This window comes from Capricornis sumatraensis, chromosome 12, assembly GCF_032405125.1.
Source record: "Capricornis sumatraensis isolate serow.1 chromosome 12, serow.2, whole genome shotgun sequence".
Taxonomy (NCBI): domain Eukaryota; kingdom Metazoa; phylum Chordata; class Mammalia; order Artiodactyla; family Bovidae; genus Capricornis; species Capricornis sumatraensis.
This window is the reverse complement of record NC_091080.1, coordinates 33,364,742-33,388,793: the sequence shown is the minus strand read 5'-3', so window position 1 is coordinate 33,388,793 and position 24,052 is coordinate 33,364,742.

The following is a 24,052-nucleotide window of genomic DNA, read 5'->3' as shown; positions in this document are numbered from 1 at the left end:
GAATATTCAGGACTGATTTCCTTTAGGATGGACTGGTTTGATCTCCTTGCAGTCCAAGGGACTCTCAAGAGTCTTCTCCAACACCACAGTTTCAAAGCATCAATGACATTTAGCATTGCCTCCCTGAATTTGGCTCTGTGTTAAATAAGTAGCTTTTTCAAATAGACTAGTCATCCTGCACACTTGAGCTGGCCAAGGTTTCTGGAACAAACCCATGCCTGCGATGGTCTGTGAGAGTCATGGTCATGATTAGTCCTGTTCAGTTCAGTTCAGTTCAGTCACTCAGTCGTGTCCGACTCTTTGCAACTCCATGAATCACAGCACACCAGGCCTCCCTGTCCATCACCAACTCCCGGAGTTCACTCAGACTCACATCCATCGAGTCAGTGATGCCATCCAGTCATCTCATCCTCTGTCATCCGCTTTTCTTCCTGCCCCCAATCCCTCCCAGCATCAGAGTCTTTTCCAAAGAATCAACTCTTCGCATGAGGTGGCCAAAGTACTGGAGTTTCAGCTTTAGCATCATTCCTTCCAAAGAAATCCCAGGGCTGATCTCCTTTAGAATGGACTGGTTGGATCTCCTTGCAGTCCAAGGGACTCTCAAGAGTCTTCTCCAACACCATAGTTCAAAAGTATCAATTCTTTGGTGCTCAGCTTTCATCACAGTCTAATTCTCACGTACATACATGACTACTGGAAAAACCATAGCCTTGACTAGACAGACCTTGGTTGGCAAAGTAATGTCTCTGCTTTTTAATATGCCATCTAGGTTGGTCATAACTTTTCTTCCAAGGAGTAAGCATCTTTAATTTCATGGCTGCAATCACCATCTGCAGTGATTTGGGAGCCCCCCAAAATAAAGTCTGACACTGTTTCTACTGTTTCCCCATCTATTTGCCATGAAGTGATGGGACCAGATGCCTTGATCTTAGTTTTCCGAATGTTGAGCTTTAAGCCAACTTTTTCACTCTCCTCTTTCACTTTCATCAAGAGACTTTTTAGTTCCTCTTCATTTTATGCCATAAGGGTGGTGTCATCTGCATATCTGAGGTTATTGATATTTCTCTTGGCAATCTTGATTCCAGCTTGTATTTCTTCCAGCCCAGCATTTCTCATGATGTAATCTGCATAGAAGTTATATAAGCAGGGTGAAAAGACACAGCCTTGACATACTCCTTTTCCTATTTGGAACCAGTCTGCTGTTCCGTGTCCACTAGTCCTGTAGGCACTGTCATTTCAGTGCCTCTAGAGATGTGTGTATTCTTCTTCCCTTTTCTTCCTTTCTTCCTTTATTTCTTCCTCCTGCACTCCCTTCCTTCCTTCTTTCCCTTTTTCCTTCCTCCCTTTGTTTCTTTATCTTTTTCTCTCTCTCTCTCTCCATTTGTTTATTTATTGATTTTTACAAAGCACCCTAGTAGAGATTAGTTAATAGAATCTATATAAACTGATGAGAACTATTTTCATTTTACACTTAAAACACATTCAATAAAATGATGCATCACTTTTGCGGGATATTCTTTAAATGTATAAACTTTCACATTTCATCATCAAAGAAAAGGCAACAAGAAAATATTTTGTGTTTGTTAGTTTCTTTTTTTTTTTCCACTTTATGTTTTTACTTAGACACCAACCAGAACAATCTTTAAAAATGTTTACTGATAACCAAGTAGAGCTTAATGAGTGTGAAGCCTATGCTAGGTGCTGGCAATAAGGTGATAAAAGCCACAGCCCCTAAGGAACTCTGACCCTAACGGAGCTCCTTTAATAGCTAATGTTGGTTAGTTTCCATTTCCCTTTTCACTTTTCGTTCCACTGTACATACTGACTTTTTTAGTCTCATCCCTGGTTATCTCTGCTAACTGTTGCTCTCTGATTTGAGGACCTCTCCTCTCAAACTCTGCTTGTGAACTTGCTCAAGAAAAAACTGTCAAAGTCTGCATCCTCTGACTCCACCTGGCCTGAGCCACCTGCTGTAATCACTGCAGGACTATGACCATGCTTACTGGCAGCTGGAAGCTGTCTCTCTTCTGGCCAAAATTAGTGTTCAAGCTGTTGCCCTTTGATTTTTTGCAATCCATTAAAATTCTATGTCCTACAACTATGCAAGGAAGGAGCTATAAATGACTTTCACTGAGAAGAACAACTTCAAAATGCCAAGTATATCACCATTATGTAGTATTGAATAGCAACAGAATTTGACTTTGATTGATGTGAGTTGAAAAAAAAAAATTAGACATTTCACAGAATCAACAGGAGGGTTGGAGAACCAGGCTTAGTGTTACATACCTGGAAGAAACGACAGCCCACATCACACACAGAACTGATCTGCTAAAGAAACTTATTTCCACACTGAGCTCTGAGTATTGCAGCTTGCATTGCAAGCCCTAGTACTCTGAGAATGACCACTCCCATACAGACTCATGACTTTCTGCTGCTTTGGGTCCAGAGGGCTCCAATTCCATCCTTGGGGTAGATGCTTGTGACTGGCAGAATTTCTAACCCCAGAGGCAATGAAGGATGGGAAAGCAAGCCTCTGGCATTTTCAACTCCCATAATATAAGGTTGATTCTTCTTCCCCCTAGACTGACAAGATCTCAGAATATTACTCCAATTCAGATGCTGGACAGCTGAATAGAATGACATATGTCTGTTTCAACATCCGAATTGAAAATTGTTATCATATTGGTCAGAATCATATATGCTGAGAAGCTGACAAGCTACTAAGGCCCTAAGCAGGTATTCTTATTTATCAGAGTTTATGGTCAGTTTCCCACAGGACACACATTATGGGAAACGCGCATGCACACACACACACACACACACACACACACGGAAAATAAAATCACAAGCATACTTATTCCTGAAATACAGCTAAACAGTTAATTTTTCTAAATGCTGGGCAAGTCTATGAAAAACAAAAGGCGAATAGAAATTAACCATTTGGAATTTTCTTTATTTGCCTTTTTGCTTACTATTGACATTAAAAAAAATATTTTCCATGCTAATTTTGTTAAATGAATGCTGGATTGAATGCATTGAATATATTCTTCAATCATATTCCTGAGAAAGTTTTTGTTGTTAAAACAAAATCAAAAAAAAATCATAAGTGTATGAAGTTCTAGCCTATGAAATGTATAAGGGCATGTACTTATTTTTAATATGGGAGCCTAAAATGTTAGATGTAATTGAGCAAGAGTACAGAATTTTAGTATATATAGTTAGTAAGAGCTTTAATTTATATTCATAGAGTAGGATGCTGTATAGTAAACCCATATAACAAGGAAAACTCAAATTTTCCATTTTTCTCTTATTTTATATTCATGTTGAACATGCCCATACATTATATAACACTAAAGTTGCTGAACTTTTGTTTTCTTTAGTGGGAAACTGCTTTATAGCTCAGGGAACTCAGCTCAGTGCTCTGTGATGACCAAGAAGGGTGGGATGAGGGGAGCGGGAGGGAGTCCCAAGAGGGAAGAGAATATGTATACACATACCTGATTCACTTTGTTTTACAGCAGAATCTAACACAACATTGTTAAGCAATTATACTCCAGTAAAAAAGGATGGCCTTCCCTACTGGCTCAAACAGTAAAAAAAATCTGCCTGCCATGTAGGAGACCTGGGTTTGATCCCTGAATCAGGAAGATCCCCTGGAGAAGGAAATGGCTACCCACTCCAGAATATAGTCTCATTCTTTACTTCAGTTGTTTCAAGCAAACCAGATAGTTGAAATTAATCTGATACACTACCGCTGTTCTCAATTGTTACTCCTGTATACAGAGCACCAGCACACTCTGTTGGCCACTTAGAATAATGAATGTGGTCTCCAAATCAGCACTCTGATGTCATTCAGTTCAGTTCAGTTCAGTTCAGTTCAGTTCAGTCACTCAGTCGTGTCTCTTCGCAACCCCATGAATCGCAGCACACCAGGCCTCCCTGTCCATCACCAACTCCTGGAGTCTACCCAAACCCATGTCCATTGAGTTGGTGATACCATCCAGCCATCTCATCCTCTGTCGTCCCCTTCTCCTCCTGCCCCCAATCCCTCCCAGCATCAGAGTCTTTTCCAATGAGTCAACTCTTCGCATGAGGTGGCCAAAGTACTGGAGTTTCAGCTTTAGCATCATTCTTTCCAAAGAACACCCAGGGCTGATCTCCTTCAGACTGGACTGGTTGGATCTCCTTGCAGGCCAAGGGACTCTCAAGAGAAGTTCTGCTAAAATGATATGATTTTCATGGAGAAATCTAGAATTTTGGTATTTAGGTAACAATAATGTAAAATATTACATTTTACATGCAAAATGTAAAATTTTTATAATAATGTAAAAATTAAAGCTGGTAATGCATCTATACTGGCAGACCTAATCATCTGAAGGGCAATGGGATGAGGAAATGAGAAATACTTTTAGGTCATCACTCATCATGTAAGCAGACAGACCACGAGAAAAAAATTACAATCATCCCCTGGTATCCACAGTGCACTGATTCCAGGATCCCTGGTGATACCAAAATATGTAGATGCTGAAGTCCCTTATACAAATGGCATAGTTTTTGCACATCACCTATGTACATCTGCGTCTTCCCTGGTGGCTCAGATGGTAAAGAATCTACCTGCAATGCAGGAGGAGACCCAGGTTCCACCCCTCGGTAGCGAAGATTCCCTGGAGAGGGAAGTGGGTTGCCTACTCAAGAATACTCTAGTATTCTTGCCTGCAGAATCCCCATGGACAGAGGAGCCTGGTGGGCTACAGTCCATGGGGTCACAAAGAGTCAGACATGACTGAGCAACTAACATTTTCACTTTATATACATCTGGTATACTTTAAATTGTCCTTAGATTATATAATATCTAATACAATGCAAGTGCTATATAAATGTAAATATAATGGAAATGCTATGTATAATACATAGTTGCCAGCACTCAGCAAATTCAGCTTTTGCTTTTTGGAACTTTCTAAAAAAATTTTTAAAGATATTTTTGACCCAAGGTTGGTTGAATTCCAGGATGCAGAACCTAGGATGAAGAACCCTAGGATGCAGAGTCTTGACTGCACTCATTCAACTCAGCACTTTCTGAATACCTGCTGTCTGTAAGAGAGGCTAACCATGTGGAAGCAAAAATGGCTAAGATGGTCCTGTCTTGTCACTCTGAAAAAATGGCAGAGTTGAAATGTTTATGAAATACTTTCGATACTAAGTAAGCAAAACCTAGATAAAGTTTAACTTTTAAATGTCCAGTACCATAATTGTTAGCATTGTGAGGAATTTAATTCTCAGAAATAAGACAGAGGTGAGCATGTTATTGAGCTTCCCTGGTGGCTCAGCAGTAAAGAACCTACCTGCTAATGCAGGAGACAGAAGGGATGCAGGTTCGATCCCTGGGTCAGGAAGATTCTCTGGGGGAGGGCATGGCAACCCACTCCAGTATTCTTGCCTGGAGAATCCCATGGACAGAGGAGCCTCACATGCTACAGTCCATGGGGCTTCAAAGAGTCAGACATGACTGAAGCAACTTAGCACACATGTATGAACATGTTATTAAGACCACAGAATTTAGGAACTTCCTATTTCTACTCATATCTGCCCATGATTTATTTTGATATCTCAAGAAAAAGGTTTCTAGACATATAAATGATAAGCATATCTTGGGACGAAAACAATGCTGGGATTTTTGGTGCCTGTTATGTGCCAGGTTCTTCTCTAAGGGTTCAGCCTATGTGATCTCACTTCATTCTTACAGCCATCGTATGAGACATGACTCTTTTCCCACCTTGAAGAGATGCAGAGACCAAAAGCACAAAGGCTTAAACAATTACCAGCAGATCACACAGCTTGTTACACTTGGCAGAGTCAGGGTTCAAACCCAAGCACAGGCTATAAGAGCTCTCAATTTTATCGTGCATCACAGGTGTTTCTGTGTTTAACCTGTTGTATAAGAATGTGGGGAAGATAAAGAATGCTTAGCAGTGACTTTTGGATCTTTAGAAAATCACAGATCTAGACAGCAATAGGGCATCTGGTTATCCATGGCTGAGGATTAGTCATGATAACACAAACTAATAGGTGTGTAGCTTGTAGCTATTCAAATGATTCCCTAATAATATGTCAGGTCAACATTGCTATGATGAACAACGGATATGCATAGTCTATGATAATCACAATGTGTCTTCCTTCAAACTTGACTAAATACATTTTATATGTGTTTTTTGCACCTGAAGCATTTATGATATGTGTGTGTTTATATACATATGTACATATATGTTTATGTACATATGTACATATATATACATGTATGTGTATGCTTACATGTATACTTGTAAACAAAGCAGCTTACATGTACATATATATATATCCTGTTTCATAAAAGAAGAAAGGGTATTTTATTAATTACCATAAGTCAGACAAACTCTATTTCATCAGTATAGACTGAGATGCTCTGATTCATTAACATTCTTGTTAATAAAAATTCATTTATCATTGATTCACATGCCTATTTGCTTGGGTCTCATAGTCATTTAATTTGTTTACTTCTCTTGTCTTCCATGAGATTGCAAGCACATTGAGTATTCAGATTAAATTCATGAGTCAGTTGCTTATATAACAGTTCCAGATGTTAAGTATGGGAAATAAATACCCTATCATCAAAATAATGAAATTATTAATGTTATAAAATAAGCTCCAAAATAAGTACCTAATTTAATGATAAATATGCCAGTTTTAATAAGACAAAGTTGTTTCTTAAGCAGTTGTCACTTTTTTTAATTGAAACCAAAATGATTATGACAACATAAATGAGAGATTCAAGGAATCTCAGTAATAATCTGATTTGTAAAATCAAATTTGTTATGCTCCTTTAATTAGGAACAAATGGGAAGGTACAAATAGGGACAAATAGCAGAAAAAAGATAAGCTCTATCTTAGGTGATTCAGACAAAATCAGATAGCAGAAATTGCATCTTGTAACATCTTTTGTCTCCTAAAACCATTAATAAATATATGAAATCACTATTTTCATAATGATGGAGAAAGAAATATTTATGAATTTCAATAGAAATGTAATTATGTAATCTTGCCCTAAGTTCCAAAAAAAAGGAAAAAATGACAATAAGCTGTGGCAAAGAAACGTCTTTAAGGCACTCTCTCATGTATTACATTGTTTTTATATGTGAAATCTAAATGGTTCAAATCAAAATCACTTATTACTGTACACAACACACATTGGGAGTTGTTCATACTAATCAATGACTATTATTTGGAGAACTTTGAAACTGGAAGTCTTAAGACCCATCCAACACTGGGGCAAACTCTTGGTGACTCCATGATGCCAAAACATGGAGTGGAAACGTCTAACCTGAATTAGTCAGTTTTGTGCTTTCTTTTCTTTCAGTATTAACAACAAAGAACTGGTTTGATTTTATTTGTATCAGGCTAAAAACAAAAACAATCTTTTCCAACATTATTTGAGTGGAATAATACATTGCAAGAGACAAAATTTAGTGGTTACCATAAAGTCAGGGAAGAAGTTACCCTTGGGTATAGAGAAAGGAAGCATGACGTATTAGGGAGAAGCACACACAAAGCTTCAAAGATACTGGCAGTGCTTACTTTACTGACTTGTTTTAGTAATGCGTCCCTAGGTGCTCATTTTAATTCTTTAAATTGTGCATATGTGCTGTGTGTCCTTTATTCGATGTAAGACAAAGTTCACAAGAAAAAAAATTAAAGGTTAAAATGATTTGTAAACCACTGAATAAACACATTTGAACTTCCTATATATCTGTTGTTAGCTTATCTATTTGTTTGAGAGTTACTGTGTTAGATTATTTTCTATTTCTCTGGGTACCATAAAATTCTTTGTTTCTGGATGTAAGTCCTTAATACATTTTAATTAGGATTAAGTTCTACTTCAAGTTAAAAAAAATGATAACAGTGGTCCAAAAATACAGAAGTTTGTTTTTTCTCACATAAAAAAAAAATGTCACAGGCACTGGCAATCCAAGAATGATGTGATAGTATTGCTCAAAAGGTTCTCAGGGACCCAGGCTTCTTCCAGTTTTCTGAACCATGAGCCTTAGGCTATGACCTTGCTATTCATAATCTGAAATAGAATGTCAGCCTCCCATTCCAGTTCTAAGCAGCTATATAAAGTGAGTGGGATAAGATGGAAGGAAAAGCTGCAATATATTCCTATTAAAACCTCATTGACCTGATATTGATCACATGGTCATAGCTTCTTACAAGAAAGACTAGGAAATGTAGTCTTAATTCTGATAGCTTTGTTGCCCTGCTAAGCATCTTTTTTGTATGAAAGAAAAGAAAAAAATACTAATAAATCCTAAGAAACCTGAGAATAATGTAGCAATGTTAACCATAAGAAATAGTATCTTTCTGATGATTATGTTTACATATTTCAAAAATTCTTTCTCTCCTTTAATTTAGAGTTTATCAGATTGGAAACTCCCTTTACTGATCTGCGTCTTCTATCTTTTAAATATTCAGATTCATAGACTATGTTTTTTAAAAGCCATTCAGTATACCCTATTCTTTCCAGCAATACTTGATTGTATTTTAATATAAGAAACTAAAAGGGAAATATAAACATAAAGTCAATATGTTGTCAGTTTTATTAAATTATTATGAAAATTAAAGTGTAATACCTGTAAGAATAACATTACCACTTTTTTACCATTCATTTGTTACCTATATTGAGCATTTTAGGTACATTTTAATGTAAAAATATTAAATGTAAGCTAGGAGTGAAATTTCCTTTTCTCCTATTCACAATTTGACCTTAATAATAAGTGAAAACATTGGTATAGTTTTGATTTCTTTTAGTCATTTATCAAAAATAATATATATATGTTAAGTTCAGACTACTACAAAAGAATGGAACAAAGAGAAACTCTAAGAAACAAAAGTGTAATATGTACATACTAAAGTGAAAGTGTTAGTCGCTCAGGCGTATCCAGCTCTTTGCAACTCCGTGGACTGTAGCCTGCCAGACTCTTTTGCCCATGGCATTCTCCACGCAAGAACACTAGCATGGTTAGCCATTTCCTTCTCCAGGGGGTCTTCCCAATCCAATGATCAAACCTGGGTTTCCCACATTGCAGGCTGACTCTTCCATCTGAGCCATCACTGCTCACTTATGTACATACTAAGCTTTCTAGAAATGTAGTAACTGGCTGTTGTATAAACTGACAGTCCTCTGATTTACACAGAGAAAAATTAGGTATAAGTAGAAAATGCAGTGATATCATAAAGTACTCACATACAAGTTGAATTCATAAATATTTTAATGGCAAACCTTCAGTTAAAAATTGCTCAGAAAGTCATGAAGCCGAATTTTGCAGTCAACTGCTAATACCCAACTTGGAGATTCAATCTGATGTTAGAGTCTTCTACTCCGGGAGAAGGGTTTCTCAATTTACCTTCAGCTTCAAGTCAGCTTGTCATTTAGCACAAAGATACTGTTAGGGGCTGCTTTCCTGAGTGTAAAGGTAGTTAGAGGAACAAGCAACTTTTTTTGTCTGTGTTTGCTCTCTGTCTTTCCTCCCCCTCTGTTAATTCAAGTCACCTCCCAGGCTTAAGTGAGTCTCTAATGAAGACTGCACTTGGTGGTTGCAACCTGGAAAGTTTATCCACAGCCTGATTCTGTGACAAAGTTTGCTCTGTTCTTGGCAGGGTGGCTGAATGTAACAATTTAGAGCAAGAGCTCTGGAAGTCCAGGTGACTGTTTGTCAATCCTAGCTCTACTGTCTAGTAGCTGTGTGAATTAAGTTAATTAACCTCTCAGTGCTTTGTAGATGGTTTGTATGGGGGGTGTGATTATAAGAGAGATACACAAAAGCAGATAATATAAGTAGATGCCTTGCATCTAACAAGTACTCAAAATATATGTATCTTCATCATATATTCTATATCATTATAGACATATGTATAAGTGTAAGTATACACATGACATTTAAAAAGAAATTATTGAAGAAGTTTTGAAAGTATTGAAAAAAAGTTTTGAAAGAAAGTTGAAGAAGGAAGTTGGGTAGGAGCATTGGAAATTAGAGTTGTTCAAGACCAAAACACTGAGAAGGAGAAAGAGAGTGATTGAAATCCCAGTTAACCTCTTAAAAACTGTTACGATGTTGCTGTGCAGAGTACTTTTCACTCCACCTTGGATGATTCTGTTCACCAGATCTGAGCTGTTACCCTAGATTTATATGTGATTTTTAATTTCTTGGGTAGTAATAGATACCCAAATCCCCCAAGGATCAAACAAGCCTTGATCAGTGGACAAGATGCTGATTTCAATCCACCATTGCAAGCATCTCTTTCGTCACTACCCTCCCCTCTCATCCTACTGCTTGCTGTTCACTGTTTAGGGAATGAAATTCCTACCTCTGGGAGTTTGCATGAACTATTGTTCTTACTTAAGTAGCCTTTCCCTAACTATCTCTTCCACTGGTGCAGTTTTGCTCTTGTTTTAATACCCAGCTCAATCATTTTGTCCTTCCCATACTCAATAAGGTCAGTGGCTGTCTCCTCTGAGGTCCCCCAACTCTTTCCACAAGCTTACTTCATCTCCATTCTGCCTCACTTGGTTGTCTTTCAGCCAAGATCACTAGACTGTTAGCTCTTTGATGGCAGGTGTTTGCTTATTTTGTTTTCTCCAGTATCTAGCACACAGCCTGGAGCACAGAGTAAGTATTCAAAGAGCTATTGTCATGATTGAATAAATGTAAGCTCCTTATGGAAAGCTGAGACATAATAATAATGATGCTAAATTCATGTGAAGTATTACAGGAACTCAGAAGAAAGAGAAAGGAATGTCATATTAACACAATGATTTTCCAAGATATATATTTCTTGTATAGAGATACTTGCATAGACTCATGTATTTCCTAGGAGCTAGAAAAAGATGAGATGATTCTTGCTTTTCTAAATTTACAGTCAAGTTAGGGAGACAAGACCAGTAAGCACTGTTCAAGACAAAATTCAGAGGTTTACAGAAGTCTAGAGATGGGGAAATCATATAGAGCTAAATTAGCATAAGCAAAGATAACTTTCTTGAGGAGGTGAGACTAGCGTTTGATGTCAAAAAAGACAGTGTTTGTACAGCGTAGGGGAAAAACAGATGGTTTCTGAGATGTGCGAAGCAAGGAAAAGCAAAGGGAGCCTGGTGTGTATGGGAACTGCTGAAACAGAGCCCAGATTGCATGTTAGGAAGCCGTGGGAAATCATGGGAGACCAGTAGGTCGGGCCAGATTCTGATGAGGCTTTTAAAGTTACTGTTAACTAAAGTTTGAGATTTTTCTGGTAGCTGAAGCAAATGATTGATTGATGAAGCAGGGGGTGGGGAAACATTGCACTGACTAAATGTTGACCATTATAATTTTCAGCGCAACAGCTGCTACTGAAATTGCAGTCATTCAAAACGAAAAATAGACACTGTTGTTCTGAAATAGCTTGGACTATTTGGAACCCTGGAGCCTGAGTGCATGCGATGTGGTTTCACTAAGAACATGATGGAGTGCGGGTTCCTGTTTTTCTTTTTCTTTTTTTTTTTCATAATGATTTGTTCTATGGATTGAGAATTCAAACTGAGCAACAATTTCACAGTCGGAGTTGGAGTGTGGGCTGTATAAAGTTGCAGAAGCACTTTTCCAAAGACTTGAAAACTCCTCCCTACTGCCTAATTACACTCTCTAACTAGAATGATATTTGAAAAACATCAATTGCTTACTTTCCTGACTCCTGCAAGTCTATTTATTATCAACTCATTATTTACATTGTATTACTTGCTGATAGTTATTTTACCAAAGAATTTAGCCACGAAGTTTGACAGTCTATTTTTACTTTAAGATAAACATTTACAAAGCTACCCATGTCATGTAAACATTTGAGATAGGAATAATCCATAAATATTATTTATAGTTAAACTCATGATTACTTATTGTTTTCTACACCAGATAAACAATTTTTTTCAAGGTCATCATTTTAGCTTCTTAGGGATTAGCAATCTCTGTAATGCTGAATAAATTATGTTACAGTTCAACATTAATATACTATGCATCTTTATTTATTTACTGGCCCACCATCTCTGTACCTCTAATTTATTATAGGTGACTTTGCCATATCAAGAGATTTGGACATCATCTCACAGTAGATATTTGAAAACAGAGAGAAGCTAAAAAAAATCACTATCTATGTTTTGAATATATAATATTGGTAGCAATAGAAAGATGAATTAGAGGGCAAAGGACAAGATTTAAAGGCAGAGGGACTACTTACAAAATAAATGGTTAGGGCATGAACAGATTGTGCAAAAAAAGAGAGAGAGAGAGAGAGAGAATGAGAGAACCAGATTGGAGAGCATTTTAGCGGTTGAATGGGACTTGGTTTTAGGGTACATATAAAACTACCTACCAGTGGTGGAGTCCCAGACATGCTTGCTAAGGGTAAAAATGGAGCTCTCTTGGTTACTGTAAGGAGAGAATGGCAGAGGCTTCTCTGGGTCGCAGGTTGCTATAGCAACAGTATCCTGTCAAGCACAGAGTCCTGTTGTCTCTGCTGGTGACCCGTAGAGGTTTCCAGAAGGCTGAAAATGTATTAGCATCCTGGACCAACTGCCTTTTTTTTTTTTTAACAGAAAAGCAATCATCAGGTGGCTATCATAAACATTGTTAAGATTTGAACAGAAGCCATATCTCATCTTATCAAATGTTTATGGGACTAAAACAAGTTTTATGTAAAAGTAGACTCCTGAAAAGTTCGACTCTAGGAAAGTTGTTTAACATCTGTGTTTTCATATTTCTTCACCTGTGCTGCTGCTGCTAAGTCGCTTCAGTCGTGTCCGACTCTGTGTGACCCCATAGACAGCAGCCCACCAGGCTCCTCTGTCTCTGGGATTCTCCAGGCAAGAATACTGGAGTGGGTTACCATTTCCTTCTCCAATACATGAAAGTGAAAAGCAAAAGTGAAGTCACTCAGTCGTGTCTGACTCTTAGCAACCCCATGGACTGCAGCCTACCAGGCTCCTCCATCCATGGGATTTTCCAGGCAAGAGTACTGGAGTGGGTTGCCATTGCCTTCACCTGTAAGACAGTAATAATTATGCCTATCTCATAAGCTTGTGATATGGTGCTTTAAAAGCACAAGTTAAGTAAAAGGTAAACATTAGCTGTTATTGCTATTGTTATTATCATCTGCCTCAGGTGAGTAGGTAGCATAGCATAGTAATTAAAAGCATGAGCTCTAGGAAGAAAATACCTTGGTTATTTATTTCACTATGGCACTTTTTAGCTCCGTAAACTTGGCAAGTTGTTTAACCTCTCTGTGCTTCTGTTTCCTCATTTTATTTTTCTTTAATTTTTATTGGAGTGCAGTTGATTTACAATGTTGTGTTAGTTTCAGGTGTACAGAAAAGTGAGTCAGCTACACATATACATATATCCACTTTTTGTTTTAGATTCTTTTCCCATTTCAGGATGTTGAGTAGAGTTTTCTGTGCTATACAGTGGGTTCTTATTAGTTATCTATTTTATATACATTAGTGTGTCTGTTTCCTCATTTTAAAAATGGGAAATAATAGTATCTACCTCGCAGAGATGTTATATTGGTTAATTGAATTAATATTTATAAAGTACCTAAATTGATGCCTAAACTGATGTTAAATAGTAAATATTTAACAAGTATTTATTAAATAAACAAGCAAACATAGACTATTCTTATCAGATTCCTCTTATCATTCTAATATTCTCATGTTTCATTTTATAATAGTTATTTTTAAATTTATTTTGTTCTTATATTTTCTATGGCTTCTGAATTTACAGAAAGCAAAAAGGCAGGCAGGAAAGGTAACTAAAATGTATTGCATTTCTACTCTGTTCCAGGCACTCTTGGAGGTATTGTATCATTTAATCCTCACAAAACCGCATGAGTTGTTTCATTTACAGCATGCTACGGATAAGAAAACAGACCCAGAAAACTGGAATAACTCAATGCCTCACAGGTGACAAATGTTTAAGCCTGAATTGAAATCCACATTCTCTTGATTCTAACACTAATATTCTTTAAATTATAAACAGAATTTCTTAAATAAGTTTATAGTAAATGATAATAACTATTAACAATCATGATCATCACTGATGATAATCATGTACTCTTTTATTTCATTTTATGCCCATCAAACCTTACATTTTTAGTAGTTAACAGTTTTTATGTATATTGTACAATACATCAAATTATCACCCTGTTATATTATTCCTGGGTGAGGAAAGTATAGCATTCTAACAAGGGAGATATTTAATGATTAATTTATGATTGATTATTCGATTAGTGCTGGATTCAATGGAAAACAAACCCTACAACATGACTTTAAAAGCCCATTAAAATATATAAGTGAATGCAGTTTTTTATCATAACCATATCATTTGCTTTTTTCAAACTACCTTACACTAATTCTTTACCTTATAAAAATTATGTGTATCACTTTACATCTAATAGTTTTATTAGGTTTTAAGATGACAGTGAGATTACTTTATATCCTTTAAGACAAAGGAAACAGCCATTAAAATTATTTTTAAGGAATTGATAATGACTCAAACTTAAGAGTTCACTTCCTTTAAAGCAGAAAAAATAGATTTCCTCTTGGATTTAAGATGAATGAAGTATTTGAGATACACAAAATCCATCATTGCATTTTTCATCCTCACCAAACTTAGACTTAATAAAAATGACTTCATCTGCTATTTTCAGGTTAATTTTCAGTTCAGCATTTTGTCAAATGATATGTCTAGCTAGAGTCCCCAGTTGCACAGAAGCAGCGATTTCCACATCAAAGTTTCAAGGAAAATAGAAACACATTTTCAGATGGCAAGAAAAGAAAATAATTACTGCTGTTAGTCACTCCTCAAGGGCCAAGGAGAAAATGGAAATGAGTTTAGATGTGGATGAAAAGGTGAAATGTGGTTCTTCTTTGTCACTGCTGTGCATTCATTACAAAGCAATCTAATAAGCTACAGCATCAGAGGGAAGAAATAAGGATGCCATAAGTATATGTTCTCTTTTCAAGTTCAAATAATCCACAATTTCTATTGCCTATCTTTTAGAAATTCCAATGAAGATATTTTCCACTTGCAAATTTGTTAGTGGCTATGCTTCCTATTCATATTATTTTAACATACCCTTAAAATGGAAGCATTGTATCCAAGGATTTGTTTTCAACAATGTAGTTCAACAATGACAATGACAGCTCCTCAAAGGTAATCTATTCAGCTCTTCTAAACAAATGCATTATTCTGTGTACATATGTTTACATTTCTACCTATCATTCTGAGAAAATAAAGCACCTCCATTAATATAACCCATACCTTAACCTAAAACCTGTACAAGCTAGTGAATAAAACCTTTGGGAAAAAAATTACAAAACTCATCCTAAGCAAATTCATGGTTAACCAGCATTCAGTCAGTTCAGTTCAGTCACTCAGTCGTGTCTGACTCTTTGCAACTCCATAGACTGCAGCATGCCAGGCCTCCCTGTCCATCACCAACTCCCAGAGTTTACTCAAACTTATGTCCATCAATGCCATCCAACCATCCCATCTTCTGTCGTCCCCTTCTCCTCCCACCTTCAATCTTTCTCAGCATCAGGGGCTTTTCCAGTGAGTCAGTTCTTTACATCAGGTGGCCAAAGGACTGGAGTTTCAGCTTGAGCATCAGTCCTTCCAATGAATATTCAGGACTGATTTCCTTTAGGACGGACTGGTTGGATCTCCCTGCAGTATATACCATGAAATACCAAAGTTTACAATACTGAAAACTTTTCTTAAGAATTACTGTTTCAAGAAGTGAAAACTTCTTTTAGAGAATTTGGAGCAAATCTAGTAGTATCTATGCCTTACATAGGAAAAGATTAAAATATTTGTAAACAGAGGCAAGGCAGGCTGAAATATAGTTGAAAAATTCACCATGGGAAACAGAAGCTACATGCCTTCAACCATTGCTAAGTATGTTATTCTTAGAGATGAACAAAGGGAAATAGGCATCAGGGAGCACTGAAATTTGTCTTAAGAAGAAATATTTTTAACAGAGTGAATGTTGGATATGTAAGAGATGTTCTATTTCCCTTCGTTTCCATGCTCTATTTTTAACCATTTGTGCCCTGGGAGGCTGAACTCCATCAGTTGCACAGGCTCTTCTGACTTCCAGCTGGATTTGGTCCATGGAAAGTATTAGCACGTGAAGGAGAGTGAGATCCTAGCATTTATCACCCTGCTAACCCTTGCCGGCTTGCAGGTTGGCAGGGGTTGGGTCACACCACCAAAGGCCAGAGCACCTGTTTGGCATCCCTCTCCTGTAACAGTCACAGTAAAATTTGCAGTGACATTTTCTCATGAACTGCAATACCCATTCCCCTTTAGGTCGAGGATGCTATGAATTTCCAGCTTTTGCCAGTCCTGAGGTATGTCATCCCTTGCTGGTTTTGCTGGGGTTTTATGTTTTGTTTTGTTTGGAGTTTTTTTGTTTGTTTGTTTTCTTTTGTTTTTTAGTCTAGCCCACAATTTCACAAATAGTTCCTTTATTAAACCACACTTAACTACCCCCCTCTGAGGGTGTCATCTTTTCTGCTGACAAATATATGGAGCAAATACAGGCATTCTCAGCATTAAATTTTTAATCTCTTCCTTTAGCTACTAAAGAAATTAAAATGTCTTTAAAGCCATTTAAATAATTTGGGGGTTTATAGATAACAGACCACTTCCCTGGATTAGGTAAGCCTCGTAATTAATGATAATTTAATGCTGAATTTAAAGTTTACCTTTTCCTTATGAGAACAGAAAAGTGTTTCACAACTTGGTAAATTACTGTATCAAGAGAAACAAACCTAGGTGATTTTTACAGAACTTCAGTTGGAAAATTATGAAATTTTCTCGTCTGATTTTGATTGCTATGTCCTAATTATAAATATATCAAATAACCAACTCTCTCATTTTTTTCAAAGTCTTAGGCATATTATTTACCTGTCACAAAATCTTTTAAACAATGGCAAATTTATATATTGATACTACTGTATTTGAGTCTTTATCAATATGTTAATATTCACATGGGCATCAAAGAATGGATTTTTATTTTTAAGACCCGCAAGAGCAAAGCTCCAAACATAATCAGTATAGACAAGCTCTAAGGATGACAGGAATGGTCACCTTCAGTCCATTTGTGACTTTCCCACAAATGTCATTCATTCCCGCCCCAGTTTCTCAGTATTCTTTTTCCCTCACCTGAAAATAAATGCTAAATCAACCAACTTCAAAATAGAAATGAAAATAATAGGCTGACACACACATTTTTCAATGTTCCCTTTTATCCAATATGTATAACCACATCAATAAACTTTACTTGTCGAACTCCACCATGATATTTTTATTTATTTGGCCAAAAGGCAAAGATAATACTTCTCTTTTAAATTTAATATGAACATGGAAAAGCTAACCTATCACTCGTATTTGAACAGATCATAAACTGCATTATAATGATATCAATATAGCAATTTTACAGATGATGACATGGAGACTCAGAGAGAGAATGTGATTTTCTCAAGGTTACATAACCAGTAAGCTATAGAACTTGATCTTGAACTCAGGGCTCTTAACTCTACTTAACTGCTTTATTCATCACATTTTGTGGGCATTCTTTGATCAAGCAGAGGAGAAAAGCATTAAAACACTAAACACCCAAGTCAGGATAAAGAGAGGAAGTGGAGACTGAGATCACTGATAGAAAACATCACCAAGTTTAGAATTTTAACAAGGACCAGCTTTACCTGAGGGAAAAAGACTTGAGACATACAGTGTTTGTCATTGGCCATTAATCTCAAAAGTAGAGGCCCAGTGGGTGCAAAGGAAAAGGAGGGAATGCAGATTTCTTCTCCCAACTTTCTGTCTTAACATCTTTACCTTGATCTCTCCCAAGAGGAAGAGTTAAGAAATAGGTTAAAAATAAGTAATTACTTCAATAATTTATTGACCAAGTTGTCCAGAAAGACTTCGAGCACTAGATAAATTAATGCCAACCATTTACTTGATGTGATATTAAGTAGCTGTTGGATTTGATGCCTGATTATTTCATTCGTGTAGAACTCACATCAATGGAACAGGTATGCAGACTCCAGACCACAGTGGAGGTTTCAAAATTTGACTTGCACGTTGTTTGTTTGCTTCTCAGAAGAAATTACTCCCTTTCTGAGACTCATAATTAAAAAGCAAGGAAAAAAAGGAAATTCAGTACTGTCATTGTACTAGGAATTAAACGATGTAGAATATTATCTGATGGAATTACCTTGAATGTGATGTTTGAACATGTGTGGGTGCTTATTTCCATTCTTCAGTCATTGATTCATTCAGCTGACATCGTTGAGCACCTTCTAGGTGACAAGCACATACCAAGGATTTCAGAAACAAAGGAGAATCCTTGATGGTTTCAGTGGCTGAAAAGCCAGAACACTGGTGGGAAAGACTGAGGTGCAAATGCACCAGAGTTCCAGTTTGAACATCCTTGGAATACAATGCAGTCACATTCGCACAAAGAATAAAAGTGGTGCATGGAATCCCACTGTGTGCCTACAGGACCCCAGATCCTCTCTCAAAGAGTCCTAGGGTGGACCATCTCCTGTTCATCCATCTCGCTGCCTGAGCCTTCACACCCCAATCTGGCTCCATGCCTTATGACTCCATCTTCTACTCTTTCCACTAAGATCCTCTTAAAGTTCCCGTGGACCACGTTGCCACTGCCATTCTGTCTTGAGAAGCCAGGACAAAGATGCATCATCATCCCTCACTCTGTGATGGGTACAGTGCCAGCTTCACTAATGTGTGACTAGTACAAGGACACAAGACTCTTCTTTCAAAAGGCCCAGTACTTGGAGTTTTGTGCTCTGTGTTTATCACCTTGAAATCCTTAGTAAGTTTTTCTTTCAGTGTGTGTTTTTGAGCTAAAGCCCAATGGGACAACACATGATGGACTAGAACTTACAACCTAAATCCACACACATCTCCCCCCTCAACTCCCACCACCTCTTGACCTCCATGGTTCAGTTCAGTTCAGTTCCGTCACTCAGTCGTGTCCAACTCTTTGCGACCCTTTAACTGCAGCACGCCAGGCTTCCCTGTGCATCACCAACCCCTGGAGTTCACCCAGACTCATGTCCATCGAGTCTGACTCCACGGTAGAAGTCCTAAATAGCCACTTCCCACGCTCTGATACCCTGGCTCCTGTCCTCCTTCCACTCATTGCTTCCCCTCTACTCCCTGACCTCTGTCATTTTCCACCCAGGGTAGCAACTGGTCCATACTGGTGGGGAGAGGTCTACATTCCTCCTGTTGTCCTTCACTCCCACAGGAGCCTGGGCAGTGGTCATGGGGCAGGTCTGGGTCACTTGCATGTGCCCTGTGATGTCTAGAGAGGCTGCATGGTGATGGTTATCCCATACCTGGGCAGGCAGGATCATAGCATTTGTGATGAAGGCAAGCCTCTGTTACACACTTGATCCAACTCCACGTGTTCCAACTTGGAGCAGACAGTCTCTTGGGGCTGAGGGTCACCCAGACAGTGATGCTTGTGATGGTTACCAATGGGAAATGAAGATTTACTTCCCTGCCCCTTCTGGGGGCCTAGATTTTCATCTTGCACTGGGGCTGCAGATTATGTAGCTGACCCTGAATAGGTACATCATACCTATTTGGATATTATACTGAATAGAATAACTTATCCTACTGTTCCCTTTAATATGATAGAATATAATGGAAAACGTTCACCGTGTTAGAATAATGTGCAATCAGAGAAACTGACACTTTGGATATGGCCTTGACTGGCCTGAAGGAACCTCCATGCATAGAGGTGTTGAGGCAAAGGAGATGACTCATATGGTTAAAAAAAAATACTTATATACAGACATTTAAAAACTAAGTGAATATATTGAGCATTATGGAAGCCAGATTTCTCACTGCTTGAGAAAATACAAATATAGAAATAAGGAAGGTGAGAATAAATCTTGAAGTGTTGGGTTGGAATTGTGAACTCATGGTTTTTAATATATAAATAGATGGATGAGTATAAAAAGAGATAGAGATCTAAGTGAGCATATACATATGTGTATGTGTGTATATATATTTCTAGTTTTGCTACTGAGTTCCTGCAAGCCCAATGTGGTGGTGGTGGTTTAGTTTCTGAGTCGTTTCCGACTCTTTGTGACCCCATGGGGATCACCAGGCTCCTCTGTCCACGGGATTTTCCAGGCAAGAATACTGGAGTGGGTGGCCATTTCCTTCTCCAGGGCACCTTCCTGACCCAGGGATCGAACCCATGTCTCCTGCATTGCAGGTGACGGAGCCACCAGGGAAGCCCCGTACCTAAGATCCTGATCTTGGTTTCTAAATGCCGTCCTCCACTAAACAAAATCAGGACTCCTTGGGAAAAAAATGGATGATGCCAGAGCAAGAAATGTATACTGTGGAGCTGGAATTATGTGTGGTTCCAGAAAGAAAGGAAGAGATTGAAAAATATTTGGGCATGGTAAGGGAGCAAAGAAAACACCTTAAAAGGACAATTTGAGCAGCAAAATAAACAGTAACGATTAGTTATAACTCAATGAGTCCATGCTGATATAATGTAAATGAAGGAGTGAATAGCTAGTGGAAGAAAGGATTGCTTTATATAACAGTAAAACAGCAACCATTAAACTGGAAAGAAAGATGAACTGAGAATATCCCCTTCTGGCAGTCACCTCAGTAAAAATTGATTCAAGAAACAATAATCAATGGGTGATTATAGAAAGAGTGAGGGGCTTCCCTGGTGGCTCAGGAGTAAATAATCTGTCTGCCCATATAGGAGATGTGGGTTCAATCCCTGGTCTGAGAAGATCCCACAAGCCACAGAGCAACTAGGCCTGTGGACCACCGCTGTTAAGCCTGTGCTCTAAAGCCGAAGCTCTGCAGCAAGAGAAGCCACCGCAACAAGAAGCCCATGACCACAGCTAGAGTAACCTCTGCTTGCTGCAACCAGAGGAAAGCCCACACAAACAACAATAAATAAACAAATAAAATTATTTTAAAGAGTGAAAATTTGAAAGAAATGAAATTATTTACCCAGTCTCAAAGTTGTTCCCCAATTACTTTGTATCAAAAATAGGTGTTGAACTTTGTTAACAGCTTTTTCAGCATCTATCAAGGTTATCATATAGCTTTCATCTTTCAATTTGCTAATATGTGTATCACAACCCACTTACTTTAAAGTACTTATGATTTATTTAAAAATTAAAATGATAAGTCATAAATGACATAAATAACAATTTTTATTAAAATATTTTTAAAAATCAGTGAGAAAATGGGCATTCCTTAATTTTTTGTAATTATTAATTACAAAATAATTACAAAATTATTAATATTGTGATTACTAGAAGATAGCCAATTTTCGTATCTGCTTCTACTTTACTCCAATGTGACATGTTGTTTTGGTTGAAGTAGGTAAAAGATATGTAGTCTCACACAGATACAAAGTTGAAAAATGAAAGATTAATTTAACAGTCTTTGCAGATAAAGTTTAATATTTATGGTACTATAAAAAAAATTTAACATTAGTTTCTTAAGATATATCTTGAAAAATTTTTTATGAAGTAAAAATCGATCAATGAAATTGTCATATTCTTTTAAATTCTATGCATCTTTTTTAGATTAATAGACTTTACTCATAATGGCTTTATACTTATATTTTTAAGTGGGCAGATAATGCTGAGCTCTCATCTACATCCCTACCCTACACACAGTTTTCCTTAGGATTAAGATCTTACATAATTGTGGCACGTCTGTTCAAATTAATGAGTCACATTTGAGACATTATTATTCACTAAAGTCCATTGTTGTTGTTCAGTCGCTTGGTCGTGTCCGGCTCTTTGCAACCCCATGGACTGCAGCACACTAGGCTTCCCTGTCCTGCCCTGTCTCCCAGAGTTTCTCAAACTCATGTCCGTTGAGTCTGTGAAGCCATCCAACCATCTCATCCTCTGTCTCCCCATTCTCCTCTTAAACTCCATGCTGCTGCTGCTGCTGCTGCTGCTAAGTCGCTTCAGTCGTGTTCAACTCTGTGCAACCCCAGAGACAGCAGCCCAGCAGGCTCCCCCGTCCCTGGGGTTCTCCAGGCAAGAACACTGGAGTGGGTTGCCGTTTCCTTAAAGTCCATAGTTCACATTTAAAGTGGCTCTTTGTGAGGTACAGTTCTCTGGGTTTTGACAAATATGTAATGTCATATATCCACCCTTACAGCATCATATGAAATCATTTCACTGCCCTAAAAACCCCCTGCACTTCATGTGTTCATCTTTCCCACCACCACTGCTCCCCAGATGGCTGTCAACAATCAAGTTGCATACTGTCTCTGTAGCTTTCTCTTGTCTAGAATATCACAGTTGCAATCATATAATAATTAGACTTTTCAGATTGCTACCTTTTGCTTACTGATATGCTTTTAAGATTCCTCCATTTCCTCCATGACTTGATAGCTCATTTCTTTTTATTACTGAATAATATTCCATACCGCTACAATTTACTTATGCATTCACCTATTGAGGACATCTTAGTGGCTGCCAATTTTTTTGGCAATTAGGAATAAAGCTGCTATAAGTAAATGCATGCAGGTATTTGTGTGAACATCAATTATTAACAATTGGGAAAATAGCCAGAAATGTGATTTCTGGATAGTACAATAACACCGTAGTTTTGTAAGGAACTGCCAAACTGTCTTTGAAAGCACCATTTTTCATTCCTAGCAGTAACAAATAAGAATTATTGTTGCTCCCCAGTCTCTATAGTATTTGGTATTGGCAGGATTTTTTTTTTAATTTTAGCCAGTTGAATAGGTGTTTGATGGTACTTCATTGTTTTAGTCTTCCTAAGAGAGTAAGAATATTTAATAGGAAAATGTTAAGCATATTTAATATTCTCATGGACCAAACATGCGTGGAGAAAAGTGGACAGAGAGTTTTCTGCAAAGAACTAGAAACTTTCCTTCTAAAATTTTTAAATCTGAGAGCACGAGTAAGATGAAACATAATTTAAAGATTTCGAGAAGCATTGGTTTTACAACATAATGAGATGATTCTACATCAGACATTTTCAAATTCTCTCAGAGATTTTTTAAATTGCTATCTGTGGAATACATTATTTTAGTAAAACCTGGAAACTATTGCCATTACTTGGAAAACATTTTTGAAAGTCAATCAAAGATTTGGAAAGCATGTTAGCCCTACTGCTTACAATTCCATTTAAATTAGGGGACAATCATGTGAATTTCTATATTTCTTCTGTATGTCTGTATAAACTCGGAACTGAAGAGCAGAAGCCCATACCTGATGCACCACTCTATATAAGAGAAATAATGACAAATTTCTCTTCATTGAGTGTAGAATTTCTATGAAATGTTCCAACATTTGGACTGTCCCACAGTATTACCTGGGTTTCCCTGGTGGCTCAGACAGTAAAGAATCTGCCTACAATGTGGGATACCTGGATTCGATCCCTGGGTTGAGAAGATCCTCTGGAGAAGGGAACAGCTACCCACTCCAATATTCTGGCCTGGAAAATTCCATGGACAGAGGAGCCTGGCAGGCTACAGTCTGGGCGTCGCAAAGAGTCAGACAAGACTGAGCGACTTTCACTTTCACAGTATTACTTATAGGAATTATTTTTATCAAACCTGACTTTATAAGCTCTCTGGCAAATTTAGTTGGTACATTTTACCATGTAAACCATACTCTCTCTGTGTGTATACCCATATATTCCATTTATTTATTATCTCCATATCTAGTTCTACAGTATGAGGATGTGATAACACTTCACACTTTAATTTTCGGATAAATCAAGTTTCTTTGGTGGTGTATGAACCAATATACTTACTGCCTTTGTGTTTGGCTGTTAGAAATATATAAGATACAACTGCTCATCATGTCTGACTCTTTGCACCCCCATAGACTATATAGCCTACCAGGCTCCTCGGTCCATGGGATTTT